Source organism: Pelophylax lessonae (assembly GCF_965119305.1).
Source record: "Pelophylax lessonae genome assembly, chromosome: 3".
Lineage (NCBI taxonomy): Eukaryota > Metazoa > Chordata > Amphibia > Anura > Ranidae > Pelophylax > Pelophylax lessonae.
In genome coordinates this window covers 4,029,184-4,043,256 of record NC_138770.1, presented here as the reverse complement: position 1 = coordinate 4,043,256, position 14,073 = coordinate 4,029,184, and the positions used below count along the sequence as shown (strand labels likewise).

The 14,073-nt window shown below is 47.4% G+C and overlaps 4 protein-coding genes across 4 annotated transcripts in view; 2 read left to right on the top strand and 2 right to left on the bottom strand.

Annotated features, from left to right (window-relative positions):
- Positions 1 to 14,073, bottom strand: part of LOC309549117 (uncharacterized protein) — a 4,285,597-nt gene that overhangs the window by 841,024 nt on the left and 3,430,500 nt on the right.
- LOC309549120 (uncharacterized protein) overlaps positions 1 to 14,073 on the top strand; it is a gene marked incomplete at its 3' end in the record, with an annotated part of 1,495,124 nt that overhangs the window by 705,310 nt on the left and 775,741 nt on the right. The window lies entirely within an intron of this gene.
- The window catches only part of LOC309549128 (gastrula zinc finger protein XlCGF53.1-like), a 437,528-nt gene that overhangs the window by 754 nt on the left and 422,701 nt on the right, over positions 1 to 14,073 (top strand). The gene's annotated exons all lie outside the window — the stretch shown is intronic.
- Positions 1 to 14,073, bottom strand: part of LOC309548697 (uncharacterized protein) — a 371,895-nt gene that overhangs the window by 21,191 nt on the left and 336,631 nt on the right. The gene's annotated exons all lie outside the window — the stretch shown is intronic.

Here is a 14,073-nt window from a genome sequence, read left to right as displayed (position 1 = left end):
CTGAAATCCCCACAATCATTCTCAGAGACGTCAACATCCCTGTTAACATGAACATTTTTGTTACTTCTAAATGTTTTAGTCTAACCTCCTCATTTGGCCTGAAGAAATGGGTACACAATGGATAGAGGCTTCTACTCACTCTGGTGACAACACCCTCACCCTTGTATTCTCCCACCTATGCCCTCCATGCATCCTCTCCACCAATCCTCTCCCTCCCTCTAAACACCACTAGGGATGGGCGAGCGGTTTGGGCCGAGGATAACTTCACCAATCACCCGAATTTTCTGTGTGCTCTGTGTTTTCATTTTGTTTACTATTTACATCCCACCGAGCGCAAAGTCAATAGGTTGTTAAGAAGGGAAAGCGGGAAGTCGGCTGCTGCGTCCTTAACAACGAATAAGTCATGAGCTGTCAGTTGGCTTCTCAGATGACAGCGGAATGTAAAAAAAAGAATTGCCGGTAAGAAGAAAATCGGGGAGAAATTGGCGTGTAGTCCCCCAAAATCCATACCAGGCCCTTTGGGTCTGGCATGAATTTTAAGGGGAACTCAATGCCAAAATTTAAAAAACAAATGACATGAGGTACCCCGAAAATCTATACCTCACCCTTATCCGAGCATGCAGCCTGGCAGGCAAGGAAAGAGGGGGACGGACGAGTGCCCCCCTGAATCATACCAGACCACATGCCCTCAACATGTTCCTATGTTGATGGGGACAAGGTCCTCTTCCCCAAAACCTTGGCCTGTGGTTGCGGGGGCCTGCAGGCAGGGGGCTTATCAGAATCATGAAGCCCCCTTTAACAAAGGGGCCCCCAGATCCCGCCCCCTGTGTGAATGAGTTTGGGGTACATTGTAAGAATAAATGAGGCTATGAGCCCGTTTTTCACAATTCCTTCTATAGAAAAATCAAAACAACAATGTCCTCCAATGTAGATCCATCATCAATCATGACACCCACTGCACCTCTGGACCCCAAAAAAGAAAACACTCCACTCTCAAGGAATTACAGTCTGACAGTTCTTAAAAAGGTTAGCAGCAGGGCCACCTGGTGACATCATCTGGTGGCCTGCCCCCTTGTGATGTAACTGACTAATGCCAGTTGGATCGGTGACATCATAAGGGGCAGGGCCACCAGGTGACATCACCAGGTGGCTATGTCCATTACCTATTTAAAAACTGTCACCCAGCGGAGCAGGCATTCGACAGTCAGCCTTCCTCGTGGGCGGAGGTTTTTTTTTTCTTATTTTGGCTCGGCGGTGCAGCGGTCGTTGTGATTGACGATGGATCTACATCAGGGGACATTGTTTTTTTATTTTTATTTTTTTTAATAAAGGAACTATCAAAAAGTGTCTCATGTCTTTATCTTTAACACTTTTTTTGGTAAATGAGGGCCAGGATCTGGGGGCCCCCTTTTTCAAGGGGGCCTCCAGATTCCGATTAGCCCCCTGAAGACCTGAAGACCCCCTTAACCCAAATCACCCCCCCCATGTTGAGGGCATGTGGCCTGGTGTGGTTTGGGGGCACTTGCTTGTCCTCACCCCTGTCCTGGCCTGCCAGGCTCCGTGCTTGGATAAGGGTCCGGTATGGATTTTGGGGGGGAAGATACGCCATTTAAAAAAAAAATGGTGTGGGGTTTCCCCTAAAAATCTATACCAGACCCTTATCCAAGCATGCAGCTTTTTTTGGGCCTGGTATGGATGGGGCCTGGTATAGACGGTGGGGACCCCACTCATTTTTTTTCCCCATTTTTTATCTTCCTTGCCAACAATTATTTATTTTTTTACATTCAGCTGTCTGCGGGGAAGCCTGCTGACAGCTGATGACTCATTTGTTGGTAAGGACACTCTTGCGGGTTCCCGGCCTCACTTCTTAACAACCTATTGACCGTGCACTCGTCGGGATGTAAATAGTAAAATAAATAGAAGAAACGCAGAGCACACAGAAAATTCGGGTGTTTGGCAAACTCCTGAAGGGTCCATTTCGGGCTGAAGTTATGCTCCGTCCAAACTGCTCGCCCATCCCTAGTGGTGTTTAGAGGGAGGGAGAGGATTGTTGGAGAGGTTGCATGGAGTGCATAGGTGGGAGAATACAAGGCTGAGGGTGTTGCCACCAGAGTGCGTAGAAGCCTCTATCCATTGTGTATCCATTGCTTCAGGCCAAATGAGGAGGTTAGACTAAAACATTTAGAAGTAGCAGAAGTGTTTGTAGTAACAGGGATGTTGAAGTCACCGAGAATGATTTTGGGGATTTTAAAGGGCCTGGTATGGACCGGGGGGAACCCCCACACTGTTATTTTAATTTATTTATATTGCCGACAATTGATTAAAATCAATTTAAATGTAATTTTTTTTCTTTATAATTGTCAGTTTTGCTGCAGCAGGTTCTATACACAGAACATATACGCCACTTTACAGGCAGACTAAGGCTGGATACACACTATACAACTATTTTTGTTAGATTTACCTTCAACTATGTAGTGAAAGGGCCTGCCTGACTGCATACAAATTGAAACTGTTTAGGTTTGGAAATTGGAAAAAATCTAAAGAAAATTGTATAGTGCGTATCCAGTTTAACCACTTTAACACTAGCCACTGTGCTGCTACTGCGGCACAGTGGCTCGTTATCGTCTAGCGACGTAGACCTACGTCGCTAGACTCCTCCCCTCTAGGCGGCGCTCCTGCTGTTTTCATTCACAGCGGGAGTCGGGCCAGGGGAGGAGCGGCGGCGATCGCCGCTGCTCTGCCCCGATCGTCAGGGAATCCAGTTTGGAGATCTGCCCGCCTGTGTAAACAGAGCGGGCGGATCTCCTCAGTGACAGGGAGTGACAGATCGGAGTGTTCAGCATAGCTGGACATCCGATCTGTCCCTGTCTCACACAGTCACCTCCCCCCCACACGTCAGTAAGCACCAGGCATACATTAACCCCTCCCTCTCCAATAAAATTAACCCCTTCCATGCCAGTGTCATTTTTACAGTAACAGTGCATATTTATAGCACTGATTACTATAGAAATGTCACTGGTACCCCCAAAAGTGTCAAAAATGTCAGTCAAGGGTCCGATCTGTCCGCCGCAATGTCGCAGTCCCGCAAAAAAAATCGCAGATCGCCACCATTACTCGTTAAAAAAAAAACACCAAAAATGACAGAAATCTTTCCCTTAGTTAGTAAACGCAATAACTTTTGCGCAAACCAATCAAAATACGCTTATTGCAATTTTTTTTACCAAACATAGGTAGCAGAAAACAAATTGGCCAAAAATTTTTAAAAAAATTGGTTTTTACATCTTATTTAGGGGGAATTTCATATAAAAAAATGTAAAAAAAAAAAAATTTATTTTTTCAAAATAAATGCTCTTTTTTTGTTTATAGCGCAAAAAGTAAAAATCGCACAGGTGATCAAATACCACCAAAAGAAAGCTCTGTTTGTGGGAAAAAAAGGATGTAAATTTCGTTTGGGTACGGCGTCGCTTGACCGCGCAATTGTCAGTTAAAGTTTTTTTTTTTGTCATTTTAAGCATTAATAAAATCACTGCTCCTTTGAAAACAATATTTTGTAAAAAAAAAAAAAAAGATAAAGAAAAACACGCACACAGAAATTTCTGGTGTTGGGCAAATGGCCAAACGGAGGATGTTCAAGCCCGTCCCGAACCATTTACCCATCCCTACTCCCTGGCTATCTCTCGCCTCGACTACTGAAACTTCCTCCTCATTGGCTTACCTTTACATATGATATCCCTCCTTCAGTCCCTCATGAATGCTGCTGCCAGACTCATCCACCTCACAAACCGCTCAGCATCTGCTACCCCTCTCTGCCAATCCCTCCATTGGCTGCCACTCACTCAACAAATTTAAATTAAAAATACTAACAGTAACTTACAAAGTCATCCACAACCCCGCCCAAGCTACACAACTAACCTGGTCTCAATATTCCAACCAAATCATCCTATTCGATCTTCCCAATATCTCCTGCTTTCTAGTCACCTCCTCCCACATCCAGGACTTCTCCCGAGCCTCTCGTATCCCATAGAACTCCCTACCCCAATCTGTCTCACTATCTCTTACTCTATCCACCTATTGGTGTTCCCTGAAAATTCATCTTAGTTGACCATACAGTGGCAGTGTTTCCCAGCAATACAGACGAGCTGCAGTTATAAAATTAGCCACACGGTGGCAGTGCTTCACAGCAATACAACCGAGCTGCAGTTATACAATTGGCCACACGGTGGAAGTGTTTCCCGGCAATACAACCGAGCTGCAGTTATAAAATTGGCCACACGGTGGCAGTGTTTCCCGGCAATACAACCGAGCTGCAGTTATAAAATTGGCCACACGGTGGCTGTGTTTCCCGGCAATAAAGCCGAGCTGCAGTTATAAAATTGGCCACACAGTGGCAGTGTTTCCCAGCAACACAGCCGAGCTGCAGTTACAAAATTGGCCACACGGTGGCAGTGTTTCCCAGCAATATAGGCGACTGCAGTTACAAAATTGGCCACACGGTGGCAGTGTTTCCCGGTAATACAGCCGAGCTGCAGTTGTAAAATTGGCCACACGGTGGCAATGTTTCCCAGCAATGTAGGCGGCTGCAGTTACAAAATTGGCCACACGGTGGCAGGGTTTCCCAGCAATACAGCCGAGCTGCAGTTACAAAATTGACCACACGGTGGCAGTGTTTCCCGGCAATACAGCCAAGCTTCAATTACAAAATTGGCCACACGGTGGCAGCGTTTTCCAGCAATACAGACGAGCTGCAGTTACAAAATTGGCCACACGGTGGCAGTGTTTCCCAGCAATACAGCTGAACTGCAGTTATAAAATTGATCACACGGTGGCAGTGTTTCCCAGCAATACAGCCGAGCTGCATTTATAATATTGGCCACACGGTGGTAGTGTTTCCCAGCAATACAGCCGAGCTGCATTTATAATATTGGCCACACGGTGGTAGTGTTTCCCAGCAATATAGGTGGCTGCAGTTATAAAATTGACCACACGGTGGCAGGGATTCCCTGCAATATAGGTGGCTGCAGTTATAAAATTGACCACACGGTGGCAGGGTTTCCCAGCAATACAGCCGAGCTGCAGTTACAAAATTGACCACACGGTGGCAGTGTTTCCCGGCAATACAGCCGAGTTGCACTTACAAAATTGGCCACACGGTGGCAGTGTTTTCCAGCAATACAGACGAGCTGCAGTTACAAAATTGGCCACACGGAGGCAGGGTTTCCCTGCAATATAGGTGGCTGCAATTACAAAATTGGCCACACGGAGGCAGGGTTTCCCTGCAATACAGGTGGCTGCAGTTATAATATTGACCACACGATGGCAGTGTTTCCCAGCAATACAGCCGAGCTGCAGTTACAAAATTGGCCACACGGAGGCAGGGTTTCCCTGCAATATAGGTGGCTGCAGTTATAATATTGACCAAACGATGGCAGTGTTTCCCAGCAATACAGCCGAGCTGCAGTTACAAAATTAGCCACAGGGTGGCAGTGTTTCCAAGCAATACAGCCGAGCTGCAGTTATAAAATTCACCACACGGTGGCAGTGTTTCCCAGCAATACAGCCAAGCTGCAGTAACAAAATTGGCCACACGGTGGCAGTGTTTCCCAGCAATACAGCTGAGCTGCAGTTATAAAATTAGCCACAGGGTGGCAGTGTTTCCAAGCAATACAGCCGAGCTGCAGTTATAAAATTCACCACACGGTGGCAGTGTTTCCCAGCAATACAGCCAAGCTGCAGTAACAAAATTGGCCACACGGTGGCAGTGTTTCCCAGCAATACAGCTGAGCTGCAGTTATAAAATTAACCACACGGTGGCAGGGTTTCCCAGCAATACAGCCGAGCTGCAGTTATAAAACTGGCCACACGGTGGCAGTGTTTCGCAGCAATACAGCCGAGCTTCAGTTACAAAATTGGCCACACGGAGGCAGGGTTTCCCTGCAATATAGGTGGCTGCAGTTATAAAATTGATCACACGGTGGCAGTGTTTCCCAGCAATACAGCCGAGCTGCATTTATAATATTGGCCACACGGTGGTAGTGTTTCCCAGCAATGTTGGCGGCTGCAGTTACAAAATTGACCACACGGTGGCAGTGTTTCCCAGCAATACAGCCGAGCTGCAGTTACAAAATTGGCCACAGGGTGGCAGTGTTTCCTAGCAATACAGCCGAGCTGCAGTTATAAAATTCACCACACGGTGGCAGTGTTTCCCAGCAATACAGCTGAGCTGCAGTTATAAAATTGGCCACACGGTGGCAGTGTTTCCCAGCAATGTAGGCGGCTGCAGTTACAAAATTGGCCACACGGTGGCAGTGTTTCCCAGCAAATACAGCCTAGCTGCAGTTACAAAATTGACCACACGGTGGCAGTGTTTCCCGGCAATACAGCCAAGCTTCAGTTACAAAATTGGGCACACGGTGGCAGTGTTTTCCAGCAATACAGACGAGCTGCAGTTACGAAATCGGCCACACGGAGGCAGGGTTTCCCTGCAATATAGGTGGCTGCAGTTATAAAATTGACCACACGGTGGCAGTGTTTCCCAGCAATACAGCCGAGCTGCATTTATAATATTGGCCACACGGTGGTAGTGTTTCCCAGCAATACAGCCGAGCTGCATTTATAATATTGGCCACACGGTGGTAGTGTTTCCCAGCAATATAGGTGGCTGCAGTTATAAAATTGACCACACGGTGGCAGGGATTCCCTGCAATATAGGTGGTTGCAATTATAAAATTGACCACACGGTGGCAGTGTTTCCCAGCAATACAGCTGAGCTGCAGTTATAAAATTGAGCACACGGTGGCAGTGTTTCCCAGCAATACAGCCGAGCTGCATTTATAATATTGGCCACACAGTGGTAGTGTTTTCCAGCAATACAGACGAGCTGCAGTTACAAAATTGGCCACACGGAGGCAGGGATTCCCTGCAATATAGGTGGCTGCGGTTATAAAATTGACCACACGGTGGCAGTGTTTCCCAGCAATACAGCTGAGCTGCAGTTATAAAATTGAGCACACGGTGGCAATGTTTCCCAGCAATACAGCCGAGCTGCATTTATAATATTGGCCACACGGTGGTAGTGTTTCCCAGCAATATAGGTGGCTGCAGTTACAAATTTGACCACACGGTGGCAGTGTTTTCCAGCAAATACAGCCAAGCTGCAGTTATAAAATTGGCCATATGGTGACAATGTTTCCCAGCAATGTAGGCGGCTGCAGTTACAAAATTGGCCACACGGTGGCAGTGTTTTCCAGCAATACAGACAAGCTGCAGTTACAAAATTGGCCACACGGAGGCAGGGTTTCCCTGCAATATAGGTGGCTGCAGTCATAATATTGACCACACGATGGCAGTGTTTCCCAGCAATACAGCCGAGCTGCAGTTACAAAATTGGCACAGGGTGGCAGTGTTTCCTAGCAATACAGCCGAGCTGCAGTTATAAAATTCACCACACGGTGGCAGTGTTTCCCAGCAATACAGCCGAGCTGCAGTAACAAAATTGGCCACACGGTGGCAGTGTTTCCCAGAAATACAGCTGAGCTGCAGTTATAAAATTGGCCACACGGTGGCAGTGTTTCCCAGCAATGTAGGCGGCTGCAGTTACAAAATTGGCCACACGGTGGCAGTGTTTCCCAGCAAATACAGCCGAGCTGCAGTTACAAAATTGACCACACGGTGGCAGTGTTTCCCGGCAATACAGCCAAGCTTCAGTTTCAAAATTGGCCACACGGTGGCAGTGTTCTCCAGCAATACAGACGAGCTGCAGTTACAAAATTGGCCACACGGAGGCAGGGTTTCCCTGCAATATAGGTGGCTGCAGTTATAAAATTGACCACACGGTGGCAGTGTTTCCCAGCAATACAGCTGAGCTGCAGTTATAAAATTGAGCACACGGTGGCAGTGTTTCCCAGCAATACAGCCGAGCTGCATTTATAATATTGGCAACACGGTGGTAGTGTTTCCCAGCAATATAGGTGGCTGCAGTTACAAATTTGACCACACGGTGGCAGTGTTTCCCAGCAAATACAGCCAAGCTGCAGTTATAAAATTGGCCATATGGTGACAATGTTTCCCAGCAATGTAGGCGGCTGCAGTTACAAAATTGGCCACACGGTGGCAGTGTTTTCCAGCAATACAGACAAGCTGCAGTTACAAAATTGGCCACACGGAGGCAGGGTTTCCCTGCAATATAGGTGGCTGTAGTTATAATATTGACCACACGATGGCAGTGTTTCCCAGCAATACAGCCGAGCTGCAGTTACAAAATTGGCCACAGGGTGGCAGTGTTTCCTAGCAATACAGCCAAACTGCAGTTATAAAATTCACCACACGGTGGCAGTGTTTCCCAGCAATACAGCCGAGCTGCAGTAACAAAATTGGCCACACGGTGGCAGTGTTTCCCAGAAATACAGCTGAGCTGCAGTTATAAAATTGGCCACACGGTGGCAGTGTTTCCCAGCAATGTAGGCGGCTGCAGTTACAAAATTGGCCACACGGTGGCAGTGTTTCCCAGCAAATACAGCCGAGCTGCAGTTACAAAATTGACCACACGGTGGCAGTGTTTCCCGGCAATACAGCCAAGCTTCAGTTTCAAAATTGGCCACACGGTGGCAGTGTTCTCCAGCAATACAGACGAGCTGCAGTTACAAAATTGGCCACACGGAGGCAGGGTTTCCCTGCAATATAGGTGGCTGCAGTTATAAAATTGACCACACGGTGGCAGTGTTTCCCAGCAATACAGCTGAGCTGCAGTTATAAAATTGAGCACACGGTGGCAGTGTTTCCCAGCAATACAGCCGAGCTGCATTTATAATATTGGCAACACGGTGGTAGTGTTTCCCAGCAATATAGGTGGCTGCAGTTACAAATTTGACCACACGGTGGCAGTGTTTCCCAGCAAATACAGCCAAGCTGCAGTTATAAAATTGGCCATATGGTGACAATGTTTCCCAGCAATGTAGGCGGCTGCAGTTACAAAATTGGCCACACGGTGGCAGTGTTTTCCAGCAATACAGACAAGCTGCAGTTACAAAATTGGCCACACGGAGGCAGGGTTTCCCTGCAATATAGGTGGCTGTAGTTATAATATTGACCACACGATGGCAGTGTTTCCCAGCAATACAGCCGAGCTGCAGTTACAAAATTGGCCACAGGGTGGCAGTGTTTCCTAGCAATACAGCCAAACTGCAGTTATAAAATTCACCACACGGTGGCAGTGTTTCCCAGCAATACAGCCGAGCTGCAGTAACAAAATTGGCCACACGGTGGCAGTGTTTCCCAGAAATACAGCTGAGCTGCAGTTATAAAATTGGCCACACGGTGGCAGTGTTTCCCAGCAATTTAGGCGGCTGCAGTTACAAAATTGGCCACACGGTGGCAGTGTTTCCCAGCAAATACAGCCTAGCTGCAGTTACAAAATTGACCACACGGTGGCAGTGTTTCCCGGCAATACAGCCAAGCTTCAGTTACAAAATTGGGCACACGGTGGCAGTGTTTTCCAGCAATACAGACGAGCTGCAGTTACAAAATTGGCCACACGGAGGCAGGGTTTCCCTGCAATATAGGTGGCTGCAGTTATAAAATTGACCACACGGTGGCAGTGTTTCCCAGCAATACAGCTGAGCTGCAGTTATAAAATTGATCACACGGTGGCAGTGTTTCCCAGCAATACAGGCGAGCTGCATTTATAATATTGGCCACACGGTGGTAGTGTTTCCCAGCAATACAGCCGAGCTGCATTTATAATATTGGCCACACGGTGGTAGTGTTTCCCAGCAATATAGGTGGCTGCAGTTATAAAATTGACTACACGGTGGCAGGGATTCCCTGCAATATAGGTGGTTGCAGTTATAAAATTGAGCACACGGTGGCAGTGTTTCCCAGCAATACAGCCGAGCTGCATTTATAATATTGGCCACACGGTGGTAGTGTTTCCCAGCAATACAGCCGAGCTGCATTTATAATATTGGCCACACGGTGGTAGTGTTTCCCAGCAATATAGGTGGCTGCAGTTATAAAATTGACCACACGGTGGCAGGGATTCCCTGCAATATAGGTGGTTGCAGTTATAAAATTGAGCACACGGTGGTAGTGTTTCCCAGCAATACAGCCGAGCTGCATTTATAATAATGGCCACACAGTGGTAGTGTTTTCCAGCAATACAGACGAGCTGCAGTTACAAAATTGGCCACACGGAGGCAGGGATTCCCTGCAATATAGGTGGCTGGGGTTATAAAATTGACCACACGGTGGCAGTGTTTCCCAGCAATACAGCTGAGCTGCAGTTATAAAATTGAGCACACGGTGGCAATGTTTCCCAGCAATACAGCCGAGCTGCATTTATAATATTGGCCACACGGTGGTAGTGTTTCCCAGCAATATAGGTGGCTGCAGTTACAAATTTGACCACACGGTGGCAGTGTTTTCCAGCAAATACAGCCAAGCTGCAGTTATAAAATTGGCCATATGGTGACAATGTTTCCCAGCAATGTAGGCGGCTGCAGTTACAAAATTGGCCACACGGTGGCAGTGTTTTCCAGCAATACAGACAAGCTGCAGTTACAAAATTGGCCACACGGAGGCCGGGTTTCCCTGCAATATAGGTGGCTGCAGTCATAATATTGACCACACAATGGCAGTGTTTCCCAGCAATACAGCCGAGCTGCAGTTACAAAATTGGCACAGGGTGGCAGTGTTTCCTAGCAATACAGCCGAGCTGCAGTTATAAAATTCACCACACGGTGGCAGTGTTTCCCAGCAATACAGCCGAGCTGCAGTAACAAAATTGGCCACACGGTGGCAGTGTTTCCCAGAAATACAGCTGAGCTGCAGTTATAAAATTGATCACACGGTGGCAGTGTTTCCCAGCAATACAGGTGAGCTGCATTTATAATATTGGCCACACGGTGGTAGTGTTTCCCAGCAATACAGCCGAGCTGCATTTATAATATTGGCCACACGGTGGCAGTGTTTTCCAGCAATACAGACGAGCTGCAGTTACAAAATTGGCCACACGGAGGCAGGGATTCCCTGCAATATAGGTGGCTGCGGTTATAAAATTGACCACACGGTGGCAGTGTTTCCCAGCAATACAGCTGAGCTGCAGTTATAAAATTGAGCACACGGTGGCAATGTTTCCCAGCAATACAGCCGAGCTGCATTTATAATATTGGCCACACGGTGGTAGTGTTTCCCAGCAATATAGGTGGCTGCAGTTACAAATTTGACCACACGGTGGCAGTGTTTTCCAGCAAATACAGCCAAGCTGCAGTTATAAAATTGGCCATATGGTGACAATGTTTCCCAGCAATGTAGGCGGCTGCAGTTACAAAATTGGCCACACGGTGGCAGTGTTTTCCAGCAATACAGACAAGCTGCAGTTACAAAATTGGCCACACGGAGGCAGGGTTTCCCTGCAATATAGGTGGCTGCAGTCATAATATTGACCACACGATGGCAGTGTTTCCCAGCAATACAGCCGAGCTGCAGTTACAAAATTGGCACAGGGTGGCAGTGTTTCCTAGCAATACAGCCGAGCTGCAGTTATAAAATTCACCACACGGTGGCAGTGTTTCCCAGCAATACAGCCGAGCTGCAGTAACAAAATTGGCCACACGGTGGCAGTGTTTCCCAGAAATACAGCTGAGCTGCAGTTATAAAATTGGCCACACGGTGGCAGTGTTTCCCAGCAAATACAGCCGAGCTGCAGTTACAAAATTGACCACACGGTGGCAGTGTTTCCCGGCAATACAGCCAAGCTTCAGTTACAAAATTGGCCACACGGTGGCAGTGTTCTCCAGCAATACAGACGAGCTGCAGTTACAAAATTGGCCACACGGAGGCAGGGTTTCCCTGCAATATAGGTGGCTGCAGTTATAAAATTGACCACACGGTGGCAGTGTTTCCCAGCAATACAGCTGAACTGCAGTTATAAAATTGATCACACGGTGGCAGTGTTTCCCAGTAATACAGCCGAGCTGCATTTATAATATTGGCCACACGGTGGTAGTGTTTCCCAGCAATACACCTGAGCTGCATTTATAATATTGGCCACACGGTGGTAGTGTTTCCCAGCAATATAGGTGGCTGCAGTTATAAAATTGACCACACGGTGGCAGGGATTCCCTGCAATATGGGTGGCTGCAGTTATAAAATTGACCACACGGTGGCAGTGTTTCCCAGCAATACAGCTGAGCTGCAGTTATAAAATTGAGCACACGGTGGCAGTGTTTCCCAGCAATACAGCCGAGCTGCATTTATAATATTGGCCACACGGTGGTAGTGTTTCCCAGCAATATAGGTGGCTGCAGTTACAAATTTGACCACACGGTGGCAGTGTTTCCCAGCAAATACAGCCAAGCTGCAGTTATAAAATTGGCCATATGGTGACAATGTTTCCCAGCAATGTAGGCGGTTGCAGTTACAAAATTGGCCACACGGTGGCAGTGTTTTCCAGCAATACAGACAAGCTGCAGTTACAAAATTGGCCACACGGAGGCAGGGTTTCCCTGCAATATAGGTGGCTGTAGTTATAATATTGACCACACGATGGCAGTGTTTCCCAGCAATACAGCCGAGCTGCAGTTACAAAATTGGCCACAGGGTGGCAGTGTTTCCTAGCAATACAGCCAAACTGCAGTTATAAAATTCACCACACGGTGGCAGTGTTTCCCAGCAATACAGCCGAGCTGCAGTAACAAAATTGGCCACACGGTGGCAGTGTTTCCCAGAAATACAGCTGAGCTGCAGTTATAAAATTGACCACACGGTGGCAGGGTTTCCCAGCAATACAGCCGAGCTGCAGTTAAAAAATTGGCCACACGGTGGCAGTGTTTCCCAGCAATACAGCTGAGCTGCAGTTATAAAACTGGCCACACGGTGGCAGTGTTTCCCAGCAATACAGCTGAGCTGCAGTTATAAAATTGACCACACGGTGGCAGTGTTTCCCAGCAATACAGACGAGCTGAAGTTACAAAATTTGCCACACGGTGGCAGTGTTTCTCGACAAACCTTCAGTTTCTATTGGAGATAATATTTGACATGTGACTGTTCCATTTTTTGTTGTTGGAGAGAATTGGAACTGCACTGATATTGTTATAAAAATACCAACAATTACAAATCTGCATTTTATTTACATTGTAAAACGTCCATATATATTTCTCATTTATTTAACCTCTTGCTGTCTGGGGCATTTTTCACATCCATGTACAAATCAGCATTTTTTTTTTTGCTATAAAATGACTTAGAACCAGGGGCGGACTGGGCCGGGGGGCAGGGAGGCATTTTCCCCCTGGGCAGCACTGATCTCCTGTACAAAGGCCGATGTGTCGCCAGCTCAGAACTGCGCATGTGCAATTCCGGAGCTGTCCGAGTGAGGCTGTACAGGCGTGAACTCTTATCCCTCCATCCAGCACTATGAGGCAGGCAGCCAGCGATGTGTACTGTCAAGGGGCTGACAGTCTGTGTTACAGAGTGAGTTACCCAGCCCCTCCCTCCTCCATACCAATGGTTGGTAGTGGATCTGCTCTCTCTTTGGGCGGGAAAGTTTAAACTGAGCAGTCTACTCGGCAGCCAGAGCCTTAAAATGAATTAAGTGAGCCTCTCTTCCCTCCTTCCAGCTATTCCTCCCCCTCCCCCTCTCTGCAGCTGGCAGTCTTCCTGCATGTTGCCCCTAGCCCCATAGACCTCTATTAGGTTGCACATTTTTACTGCATGTTCTGAAAGTGCACAAAAAGTCCTGTATGCTGCATCTTTGGTGCACTTCCAGAAAATGCAGGCAAAACGGACAACCTACAAGAAGTCTAAGGGACTGCGGCGAAGGAAAAGTGCCAGTGCACCTGCACTGCAGCCAAACCGCAGCACACTGTGTGAGCCCAAAGGCTTGTATTCACTTACAGCAGGCCTGCCACTCCACTGAAAAGTGATCCATGCTCAGGCCATGCTCAGGTCACTTTTCAGAGGCATTTGACAGGCAGTGAGGAGTTGTTATCACATTTCCTTACTGCCTGTTTTAAAGAGGTTGTAAACCTCAGATTTTTTTTTTTTTAACCACTTAAGCCCCGGAAGATTTTACCCCCTTCC